Here is a 12075-nt window from a genome sequence, read left to right on the forward strand (position 1 = left end):
TAAAAAGAGACAGCTCACCTGTAAATGTGGCAGTTGTGTTTTAAATTTATTCTGCATATCCTGCAAAGGTTATTATTCAGCTTATCCAAACTGTCTTCATTCATAAATCTGCAACTTGTAATATATGAAAAATTATAACATTGACTGTGAATTCCTGTCTATTTTGTGGATTAAAAAGGGCAAGTTCCTTGCTCTAGTGCTGAGTTGAGCATCAAGTGCTATTATTTGTTACTATTTGTGAAATCAGTTAACTCTGGAGATAAAGAGACAAATATCTTTCCCACCAAAAGTCACTATTAAAACTAGTGGTTTTGGTGGGGAATATGTGCAAAAGGATCAGTGATTAATTTTGCAGGAATGCCTTTGTGCTATTCTAAGCTTCCTCTCCACATGGGGTATACTGAGCTGGTTGGCCTATCTGAATCCTAAAGACCTTTCACACAGCTAAAGTCACAATGGAGCCAGTCAGTTGACACAAAAGGTCAAGAGATGTCATTAAAGCTGGAATTGATTAGGAATGTCTTAGTGTTCTGGGGGTTTTGTAAAAAAATGTTTTGTGTTGGTTTTGGTTTTTTTCCCAGCTTGACCTTGGATGGAGTTTCTCACTCAAACACAAGAGATCATAGAATCACAGAATGGTTTGGATTAGAAGGGATCTTAAAGATCATCTTGTTCCAGCTCCTCTGCCATCAGCAGGGAGACTTCCCACTAGACCAGGATGCTCAGAGCCTCATCCAGCCTGTCCTTGAACACTTGCAGGAATGGTGCATCCGCAACTTCTCTGGGCAACCTGTGCCAGGGCCTCACCACAATCATAGCACAGAATTTCATCCTAATAGCTGATCTAAACTTACCCTTTTTCAGTGTAAAAGACACCTTTTCCTATCAACCCATGTCCTTTTAAAAAGCCCTTCTCCATTTCATGTAGCCCCTTTAGGTACTGAAAGTCTTTTAGTTTCTCCTCAAGCTGTCTCTTCAGGCAGAACATCCTCAACTCACTTGAAAAGCAAGAAACTTCAGGATTAGAGTATTTGCTTAAGAAAAATAATTCTAACTCTACAGTTCAAACCAAGAATATGAAGCTGTGTTTTCTAGATTCATGCATAGCAAATAAACATCTGCAATTTATTACCTGGAAGGATTCCTGTGTCATAATCCCCGGTACTTCATAACAGTTAAAAAAAGGTACATCAAGTGCTGAAAGGAAATGCTGCTGGCATCAGACAATATATTGCTTTATAATTTTTCATTTATTGTAGAAAAAAATTATTATGGTTCCAGGCATCTCAGTGGCAAAATTCAGTGAGGAGATGTTGCCTGTAAGATGAGTCAGGGAGAGTACAAGACCTAGGATCCAGTTCTGTTTGAATGTTGCACTTAGAAATCAGGTTATAGCTGTTGCTCTTGCCTCTGTCTGAAGTGAAGATGGAGCTAGGTAGGTGCCTCCAAATGATCATTTAAATTTCTACTAAAAATAAAAAGCAATGCTATCTAGAAATCTCAATTTCTCTCCATTGGCTGCAGCAACACAGAGCTTTCCACAAAGTGTCTTCTATTGTCAGATATATTGTCATTATATCTGGCTGTGGTGTTTAACAATGTGGTTTTACAACTCTCAGAATTCAGAGGCGCACCAGGTTGAAACAAAGTCTGTTTGCCTGGAAATAGCTGTGTCCTCTACTAGAATTTATGGTAAGAAAAATTAAAGGATCCAGTTAGGTTAATTATGGACACAACTAATTAGAATATTTATCCTTTGCTCCTCAGTCTTTATCTTAACTTTCATCTTGACCAGCTCATCTGGAAGATTTTGCAGTGTAGAATAGATCTAAAGACATGATACAACCCTCCAGTAAGTGTAGGTGGATTTTCTTGATGTCAACAAATCCTTTTCAGAGCACTTCAGTAACTTTTACAGAACCTGTTTATCTGTGTTCTTGTATCCTGGTAAATTTGGAATAACCTCTCCTTTGCCTTGGGGAAAATTAATATAATCCCAATGTTTATATTTTTCATAGCAGTAAGTCCATTCTATCATCTGTTCAAGATCTTGTGGAACTTCATTCTATTTGGATGATTTCCATTGAACACCAGAAGGCAGAGGGAAAACATTCCTCTTTGGTAGAGGTCTGTAGATAAAATAACAAGAATGTTTCTACTTCAGAATCTCTTGGTTCAAAGCATGTTTCTGTGCTTGAAGCTTAGCTCTGTACAGGTTGTTTTTGTAGTAGAGTGATGGCGAGATGAAAAGAGGGAGAAACAGAGGTTCAGGAGCTACCCTTTGAAAATCTGAAGTTTAGGGTTCTCTAGTAAATTTAAATTAACATCTACAAGCTTCCAAGTGGATAAAAGTCACGTGTTTGTAAACACAGCAAAATTGTTGTGGGTTTATTATTGACAACATAATACTGGCTGCCTCTTTAGAGAAGTGACCCTAAAAGTCCTATATGACCTGTCTTTCACAAAAAACCCCATCAAGCTCTCAACCCTTATGTCTGCAGTGAAAAGCTGAAAAACGCCTCAAAGTTCAGAAAAAACATGCTCTGAATTTTACAGGGTTTAAGTGCAGTGAAGGAAAGAATGATTGGCTTCAAACTTAACCAGAATTGGCAAAATAAATAAAACTGAAATTACTGACCCACTCTTCTCGATGAGGAAAAATAAGATAAGGAGTTCAAGTTAGTTGCTGGAAATATCAAGGAAAGCCTGCAGTGAATAGACTCTTTCCTTGAAACCAGGCAAGTTTCTTGACAGCAGGGTCCCCTTGCTGAGAGCAGGTGTTCAGCAGAGACAGAGCAGTGTCGTATTGGGGCTCAGCCCCTTTCCTTGGCTCTTTAGGTGCTGGCTGGAGACTCTTTATCTGCTTTTGTAGTTCCTGTGGAGAGCTGTATGGCTCATGCTGGAGGGAAGATGTGACTAGGACTTCATGTCTGAAAAGTTTCTCTTCAGCAGGAGAATTATAATGGGAAGTGTCTGGGGATGTTTGAGGAATAATGGGTTGCCCAAGCGTTCTTCAATCAATAAGTTTAAGAAGTAAATGAAAACTTTGGTTTCACTGGATATAGGTTTCACCTTCTGGTTATGGTTTGATTAGTACAGCAGGATGTCTCTGCTGCTGTCTCTGCATCCCTCTCTTGCTCTGATTCTTGCACATTTCTCTTTTGAGCCCTTTACCATTGTCTTATTGCCCTTGGTTTTTCTCTGCTTCTCTTTACCACAAAGTAAATGAAACTTCATTAGAATCCTATTTTTTTGGGGTTTTTTTTGTGCCCAGATTCAGACTGTCCCACAAAATATCAAAGTGCTGTTGTCTGGAAAAAAACAATTATTTTCTTATTGATATTTTCTGTGATACACATAGGAATAGTTTCTCGCTTGTTATATTCACTGGTAACTGAAAGAACATTGAGCTAGATTTAAGATATGAGAATGTATTGGTTACAATAAAATGGAGGAATCTCTGCAATTTTTTCTCTCAAGTATTTTCTGATTTATTTCTTCCCACCCCCTCCCACACGGAGCAAAGGGGAAAAGTCTACAATTTGATACAAAGGGAATTTCAGTGAAACTGTTCACCTGCTCCAAGCACTTTTTTACTGGATTATTAGTTTTTAATACTTACCCTTTACAATGCCTCCTTCTGTATTTGACATTAGCTTTAATCTGTGTATAGCCATAAACATCACTTCTATGCTTAGATTGGGGTCTGCCCCAGTGCCCTTGGAATGAGCTCACAGAGGTGAAGTATATCAGAGGAACATGGCAACCGTGTCATAAGAACTGATGATAAAAATCAACCACCATCACAAGTATTTTTTTTTTTTTAGATATTAAGATCTAGTACAAAATCCCCTGAATATGAATCCAAGAGAGATTTAAACCAGACAGAAATTAAATTCATACAAATATCTTTTCATTGCAATTAGGCAGGGAAAGACCTACATAAATGTCAAGAGTCTGTTTGGCTTTTCATTTCCAGGGGGTTTGTGATGAACACCAGAGAAATATTTGAATTTCATATTGATGAGCTAACTTACATCCTGATCTTCTTTACCAGACAAAAACTGGAAAAGTAGAACTAGACTAAATCTTGAAATCTCAACTATTGCAAGTCACCTTGCTGTCAAATAGGATCAGATATGTCTGTGCAGGAAATACTGTTGGGCTTAAGGGAGTGGGGTTTTTGAGAGGAAAAGAACATCATATTTCCATGGCCAGAAGCTGTGTTTGTGTACAGTACCAAAGAACATTTTCCCTCAAAATATCATGTACTTTGTCCCAAGTAATGGGATGTTTCACAGGGATGTGGCCATCATAGTGCTTTTAATACTGCCTTCAGAACACTGTCGAACCCCTTGCAGTCTGTCTATAAAGAGAGAGGCAAGCTCTTTGTACAGCTGTACTCATCTTTTCATAATCAAAACTGCTGATGCCTGGGTGATTTTCTGGAGGATTCCCTCCTGCAGAGATCAAGTATGTACTGCCCAAGGAAAGGGAGAGAAAAGATGTACTGTTAGGCTGACAAATGTTTTTTGTCATATTTAATTGGGATTATCCATTTAGCCCCCTCCATTTTCCCTGCAGAGGTTAATCATTAACACAGACACACAAAAGGCCTAAACTGGGACCTGAACAGGAAATGCAAAATATTTCAGAATTACAGCAGTTAATGAGCAACCTGGTTTATCATCTACATTCTCTTCACCGTGCTTAAAGGACTTTGCCTTAAAATTATGTTAAACAAAAGCAGCCAGTGAGCGTCTTATTCAACATGTATAATTAAGGCTCTATTCAGGGTTTGCTTTGTTTTTTGTTGTTGGCTTTTTCTTCTTCATTCCTTGGTCTTTGAATCCATTTTTCCTTGAAGAATATTTCCTGCACTGTAAGGCAATGTCTACAATGTGCATGATTAAGAAAACATTTATTTCCCTCCAAAATGGGAAGAACTAGAAATATTGTTTTGATGTGTTTTTATTTCCAAGCTATGCAATACCCCTACTGTTTTCCCTCCTACTATTATCTAATATCTCATTTGCATCCTAAGCAGAGATTGTTTTCTGTTGTTCAGATCTCCATGGTGGTATATTTTGTTGATTTGGGCTTGGTTTTTATTTCTAGGACAAAAGACATAGACAGTATTTCTTCAGAGTATGATTGATTGTTGGGCTATGGTAAGTTTTGAGCACCATAATATATTAAAGATATAAAGCTATTAGAAAGCGTCCAAAGGAGAGTTATGAAGGTGATGAAGAGAAGAAACCATACAAGGAACAGCTGAGGTCACTTGGCTTGTTCAGCCTAAACTAGAAATTGGGGTGAGACCTCATAGCTCCCTACAGCTTCTTCACAATGGGGAGTGTCATACTGATCGCTCTGGTGTCTGGTGAGAGGACATGAAGCTCTGTCAGGGGAGATTCAGGTTGGATAACAGGGAAAGGTTTTTCCCCCCAGAGGGTGTTCGGGCACTGGAGCAGCTCCCTGGGGCAGTGGGTACAGCACCAGCCTGACAGAGCTCAAGAAGTGTTTGGACAATGCACTTGGGCACGTGGTGTGACTCTGGGGGATGAACCTGTGCAGGGCTGGCAGTTGAGCTCTATTACCCTTGTGGATCCCTTCCAACTCAGGATGTTCTCTGATTTTAAGAATCTTTTGTGCTTTCCCTGGATAGATCAGATTCAGACTCAACAGTCCTGCATAGTAATTTTTATTCTAATCACATCGGAAGTAACTGCTCATTTTGCAATTCTTCTTTAAGCCTTGGTCACAAAATATGCTTCTCCACTAGCAACACCATGTGGTCAACATGTCCACCTCTCTGTGTGTCCCAAAAGACATTAATCTGTGTCTCAGTTAGCTTTTTATGCTTAGGGTGAAACAGGGTATCCTCCCTGTGTTGGAGACCTGTAATTCCTGTGTCTGTGCAGATCTTCCGGCCTGTGCCTGGCCCCAGTGTTTAAGCCGTCAGTGGGATGCTTCCACTATATTTTTATGGCAGATGTTGACTTGTGTTCATATACAACTGTCAAACGAGATATGTTTGGATACCTGTGTCTGTGTTTCTCTAGTGGTATGCTTGGGTTAGAATCACTCAAGTCTCTGGCTTTGAGTGTTGTTGTAGCTCAGAATCAACACATTGAAAGAGTTGTGGATTGTGGTCTGGGACCTGCAGAACCTGTCGTGAGGCTCAGTGCGTTGCTTTGGCAACCACGTTCCCTGTGCTTTGGCTTCTTGTGCTTTTGAGGAAACCTCAGAGCACGGTGTCATTTCCACAACCTCTTCTCCAAACCTTACAGCCCTTTCTGAAATATTTGGTCTGTCCATGACCAACCCAAGTTGATAAGCTTTGATGCCTTTCATCATTCACTTCGTGCTGTTCCAGAACATCTCCTGAGGAGATGGCATCTGGCAAGATGTCCATTTGCAGCACAGATGACATCTTTCTTCAACAATTCTGTTATCCTGACTGCTGCTGTGATTTATTGCTTATTGCTCTTGATTCTGATGTAGTCAGATGCTGTTTCTTTGTTGAATAGTAAACAAAAATTTCATAACAAAACAGTATTTTCAAAGTAGCATGAAAGATATATAACGTTTCTGATATGCAGTAAGTTTATTACCAGTGTGCTTTCTGAGTGAAATTATTGAAAATTTCCCCCATGGCCCACTGTTGAGCACTGGTGACCTCATGGATCTTTGTACATAGAACTTGATCTGGACACCTGCCACATCAGGACTGCATTGCATTGATCACTTCCATAATTCATTTGCTTTTATGGATGAGAGGTCCCTGCTTTGCTGCCAGAGGAACTGAGTGATGTATTTGGAGCTGATGTTTTATATTTTTAAGATCTGAAGTCTTCCTATCTAACAGATAACTTATTTTCTTTGCTGGCTCTCACAGTACTTCCTAATATTAAAATATTGTGTTTCTTCTTTTTGGTATTAAACAGATTTCTTAACAGTTTCATTGTATTATCAGCTGCATTATGTTATCAGAGAGCTTGTAGTGAATTATCTGAAATGCAAGAGTATTCCCTGTATAATAAATACTTTCAAAGGTCAAGATGAAGCAAATTAGCTAAAGGAAGCTCTTAATTATGCGCAGATCAATTTTTGGTAATGCAGTGTGAAGTCAAGAATAGAGTGATACAACTTTTCTAGTTTTGTTTTTCATAATTTTTTTTTTTTATGGGCAGGGCAGCTTCTATTATAGATGGCAGGGTTTTTTTTCAGAAAGTTTGTTGTCTACTTACTTAGGGGAAAATGAAACATAGAATTTAATAAAAGTGCTGGTGAATTCAACCTCAAGAGTACAGGTACTTTTCATTTTAAGTGGGAAACTGATCTTTCCCATCTGCTCCACAGTTCAATCATGTTGCAGTTTTTCAGAATGGTTCTTAGGAGGCTTGGGGTTGGTGCTCTCTAAACTGGGCTTTCTGTGGACCTACAGGGTCTGATCTCATACACAGCTGCAGTAAATGCATCTCAACCCTATAACTAACAAAATCCCTTGGAATACTACCTCCTATCTGAGTCAAGTGCTTCAATACCAACCTTTGGATCACATCTGTTGGTGAGGACTGACCTGTCTTCTAAGTAGTAACTAAAGGAAAATAAGTATTTCTTCTCAGTCCTGTAGTGAAGTGTTTCCATAATTTGATTTTTTTTTTCCTTTTTCCTTGGCTTTGTTTGCCAATCACTTCACATCTCAATGCACACAGTACTGCTGTTTGTTAAACAATAGGGAATCTGTATTAACTTGCAAAGTTGTAGAAATAATATTGCTATCCAGAATTCAAGCTTTGGGATATTTACCATTGTGCTTGAAGTCATAAGCTACTTATCTCCAGGGGACAGAAAATAACATTTTCTTCTGAGTCATTACACTTAATAATTGAAGATCTACATGCTAAGTAAAACTTCTTTCTCTGGAAGCAAAAGCAATTCCTGCAAGCAGTATATAAGGCTAAATAGGCAATGTGTCTTATTCCACTTACTCTAATGGTTCTCTGACTGAATTTTCTTAGATTTTGCCATATGCTGATTGGATTATGAATGTGGTTAAAACCGTGGAGTAGAAAATGTTGAGCAAAACCAGCAAGTCAATTTAAAAAGTACTTAAATCTTTGCTGGGAAATTATGTATGTTTTTCATATTAAATATTTTTTAAAATTTACACTATACAATTTTGATTATCAAGTCAGAAAAAATGAGAAATTCCATCTCAGAGTTTAGAGATTGGTTACACTGTGGAAATGTGTTTAGTTGGCTATGTTTATTTATATGAGGAAGGAAGGAAAATATCTTTAGTTTTGACTTTTTTTTTTTTTTTTTTTTTTTTTTTTTGGTTTTTTGTTATAGTTTAGGAAGCTTCCTGAAAGAGTTGCTGTACAGACTTAAAAAATACAAAACCAGAGGAGAGCTCTTTGTAGAGTATGAAGCTTCCTATCCATTTTATTTCAATGCAGAGTCTTCAAGTGAAATAAACTCAGGCCAAAACCAGCATTCTGTAAGATTTCAATTCAAAACTCAGTGTTTAAAGATCTAACTTCCCATTAGGCAATAATTCTAAAACAGAAACAAATGAACTGGAGCAAGGGGGTTAGAGAAAGAGCTATATAATGCCCAGCACAGTTGCCAGTCCAGATATGTGTGAAGGTATCTGTGTGCTACAGAAATAATGTCCACCAAAGCAAATTTTTTTTCCATAGGGAAAAAAAAAAATCACAGCCACCAAAAACTATGTGTCTGCCTGGACAGAATTCCTGACCATATTCTTGTGTAGAAATTGTGACGAAACCTTTCCAAATTTAGTTGTGTGCCTGTCATAAGAATGAGCAGCCATTTACATTTATGAGCAAACCCTCTGCTCTATAGGTAGTTTTTGTTTTTTTTTTTTTTCCTGTCTTCATAAAAAATGTATTTTCAGAGTCTGAATGACATCTTTCCTTCTCTCTGAGAGATAGACTGAGACCATATTCATTCTGGTCTTGCCTTGTGCAGTGCAAATCAGGGTCTGGACAGTCTTGAGAAGACTTCACACCTCAGAGAGGAGGTGGAACAAAAGCAGGCTGCTTTGCTGGAAATGCTCCTCCTTTGTCTAACACCAAGATATGCCTAAGCACACAGCAGTGAAAAAGTGCAGTTATTCAAACTATGCCTCTCTAAACCTGGCTGGCTCACAGCCACAAGACCTGATTTTATTTTCAATGCCACTCCAAGCTGAGTTAGATGCCCCAAGATGCAGAATGATAATGTTTAGGACTGGATTACAAATCTAGTGCTGAACTCTAATTTGCCTTTTCTGAGTGCTGTCGTCACCCATGTACCTGTACCTTCGTGTGGATGAGGTAGAAATGGCAATGGTTCCTCTCCTCAGCCACCCCTGGGAGATTTGTTTGAGGAATGTGTAATCCAAGGCCAGGTCACTGGTCAGTCACTGACCCCTCTCCATGGATTAGCTCAGGCCAGTCCTGAGTACAGGACTGAACATGTGACTGGTCACTCTGGGTTGTGTGAGGGCTGTCTGGGCAGTAGCTATCAGCTTGGCTCCCCCTGGCAGATAAATAAAATGAGAGGATCTCCCAGCCCAGCATGAGGATGCACCACCGACAAGGTCAGTGCTGCTCTGGAGCAGAGGTCTCCTACACAGTCTGCCAGCTCCTTCCCAAAGCAAAGGAAAATTTTCTCTTTGGCCAGCCAGCCTGAATCCTTCTGTCATGCCATGATTCAGCACTACAAGAGATTCTCTTACCCAGAAGAAACTCTGCTCTTGAAGTTTTTGGAGCCCCCACAGTGGGTGGGTGACTGTCCCTCTGCTGTATGCCTTGTTTTTCCTATGACAGGGAAATTTGGCATGGGATGAAGTACAGCAACTGGACCCAGCCAGGCAGCTGATGTGGGATCAATCCACCCTTGGGGAAGTGGGATCCCTGGCACTGATGCCTTGCAGCATGTCATTGTGCAAGAGCATGGGATGGAGATGAGAAAGCATCATGGAAACAGAAAAAGCAGCAGAGCTTTAACTGGAAGGAAAAAAAAATAAATCCTTTCTGAGAGAAAGAAAAGAAAAGGAAATCAGCCTTTGGGGTGTTTTTCTATCAATATAAGCATACATAAAACCATTCCAGTTCTGGCTTTAGGGTGAAATGTCCACTCAATAAATGTAAATCCCTGAGCATTTAATGCACAGAAGTAGCCTCATTTCCATCTTGCCTTTGATCCATTCATTTCTCTCCCCCATGTCCTGCAAACAATTCTGCAACAAGCCAGCAGCCAAATACTTCCATACATAAACTGGGTGGGTTTGAGACCAGCACCTACCAGAGCCAGTGGAGAAACTCCCCTCCACTTCCATGGTTATTGGCTCAGATATTGATAGAGTGGCATTTAAAAAACAACAAAGGAATTAGGAGCCTCTGAGCTAATTAGACATGCTGGCACATGTACTGTTTCCTCCATCTGCCATCCCTCAGACAGCTATGTGGCTAAGAACAATATTTCTTGACATTCTCATGGCAGATACCATATGGTTGCAGAAAAATTCTCTGGCCATGACTCCACGGGGCTGTGAGTTTAAACTTGTTCCAATCTTGTTGTTACATCTGACTTTGCATTAACCAGTTTGTCTTAACTGTGATTGTGGTTTCTTTCCAAATTCAGCAGTAGGCTGATTTTCATTAGCTTGTGCATTTCAAAGTAGCCAGACAAAAAGCTGTGAGTCCAATGTCTGAATGAATTCTCCAGGGAAGGGGGAAAAAGTAAGTGGAGATTATGATGGCAGCACAAGTAATGTAAATTATGGCCCTAGCTATTTCAGATTCTTACCTTCCTTTACCCTTTAAATATCTAGTTCACTTAGAAAACACTGGATTTGTTTACTTGGTTTCAGTTTGCATAATTAGAATCACCTCTATCATAGGATGGTTCATATTAATTATTTCAATATGCCCATTTGGAAAATAAGAATAGCAGGTTCTGAACATGGAAATTCATTAATTTGGTCAGGGGTTACTTTTAAGACCTCTCTTATCAACCTTTTTTTGTAAGCAAGACACAAATGCAGGCAACTAACAGAAAAACTTGTAATATTACAGTATCAAAACTCTTAGCTAAATCACACTGTGATTAGGTTAATTCATCAGTGCTAAAGAAACTCAGTAGTCTGATTAAATGGGATTCTTACAGTGATTAAAAGCTTTTTAAATTCCTTTTTTGGCTCTGTTTTTAAGAAAAAACTAAGTCAAATCTCTTCTTGGAAGAAATCCAACTTAAGTGTAAGTTGACTCAAGGGAGGCTTCATCTCATGGCTCTGCATGAGCCACCTGCAATTACTACAAATTATCTGCATCTTTGCTGAGACTTTCTCAGGTCTCAGATGCCATATTGAGCTTTGTCTGAGTGGTGCTGAGCTCAAGACTGTTGGCTGTTGTTCTAGAAAAATCTAGAAATACATTGATCTTGATTTCTCAGTACAGGTCAGGCAGCCCAGAGAGTCTCTCACTGCTTTTTTTTTTTTTTTTTTTTTGGTCAGTGGTTAGCCAGATTGCAGTTCTAATCATTTATCTTCAGCTGAGCTATGTCAGGTAATTACAAGGATTATGGGCATCTTTAAGGAAATCTGCAGCTTCCTACAAATGCAACTGCAGCCCTGCCATGGAGTGTGTTATTTAAGGAGCTTCATTAGGGTTTTGGGGTGGTTGTTTCTGGCATGCTAGTGGAGGTGTAAAAGCCTGCTGGAGGAAGGCCAGATGCTTGGGATGGGGAGGCTCTCAGCTGTTGTTCCCCCCATGAAGAGGACAGAAGGAGGGGATGGGGAATGAAAGGATTTGTGGGAGCTTGTGAAGAGGTGTGGAAAGAGAATAGAGACACAGGCAGGCACTTCAAGGCATGAAAGAGACACCTTGGTTCCTTGCCATCAGGATGAGATCTTGTTCTCTCAGCATTGCAGTGTCCATGTGTGACAGGTGAGGGCTCTTCCAGAGGGAAAGGAGTTCAGCAGCTCCGTGGTACTGTTAGTTGGGAGCAGCAATGTGAGCCTGCTGTTGGCAACTCCCTCTGTGTGAGGTTGCTGAT

This window comes from Vidua macroura, chromosome 8 (genome assembly GCF_024509145.1).
Source record: "Vidua macroura isolate BioBank_ID:100142 chromosome 8, ASM2450914v1, whole genome shotgun sequence".
In the NCBI taxonomy this organism is placed as follows: domain Eukaryota; kingdom Metazoa; phylum Chordata; class Aves; order Passeriformes; family Viduidae; genus Vidua; species Vidua macroura.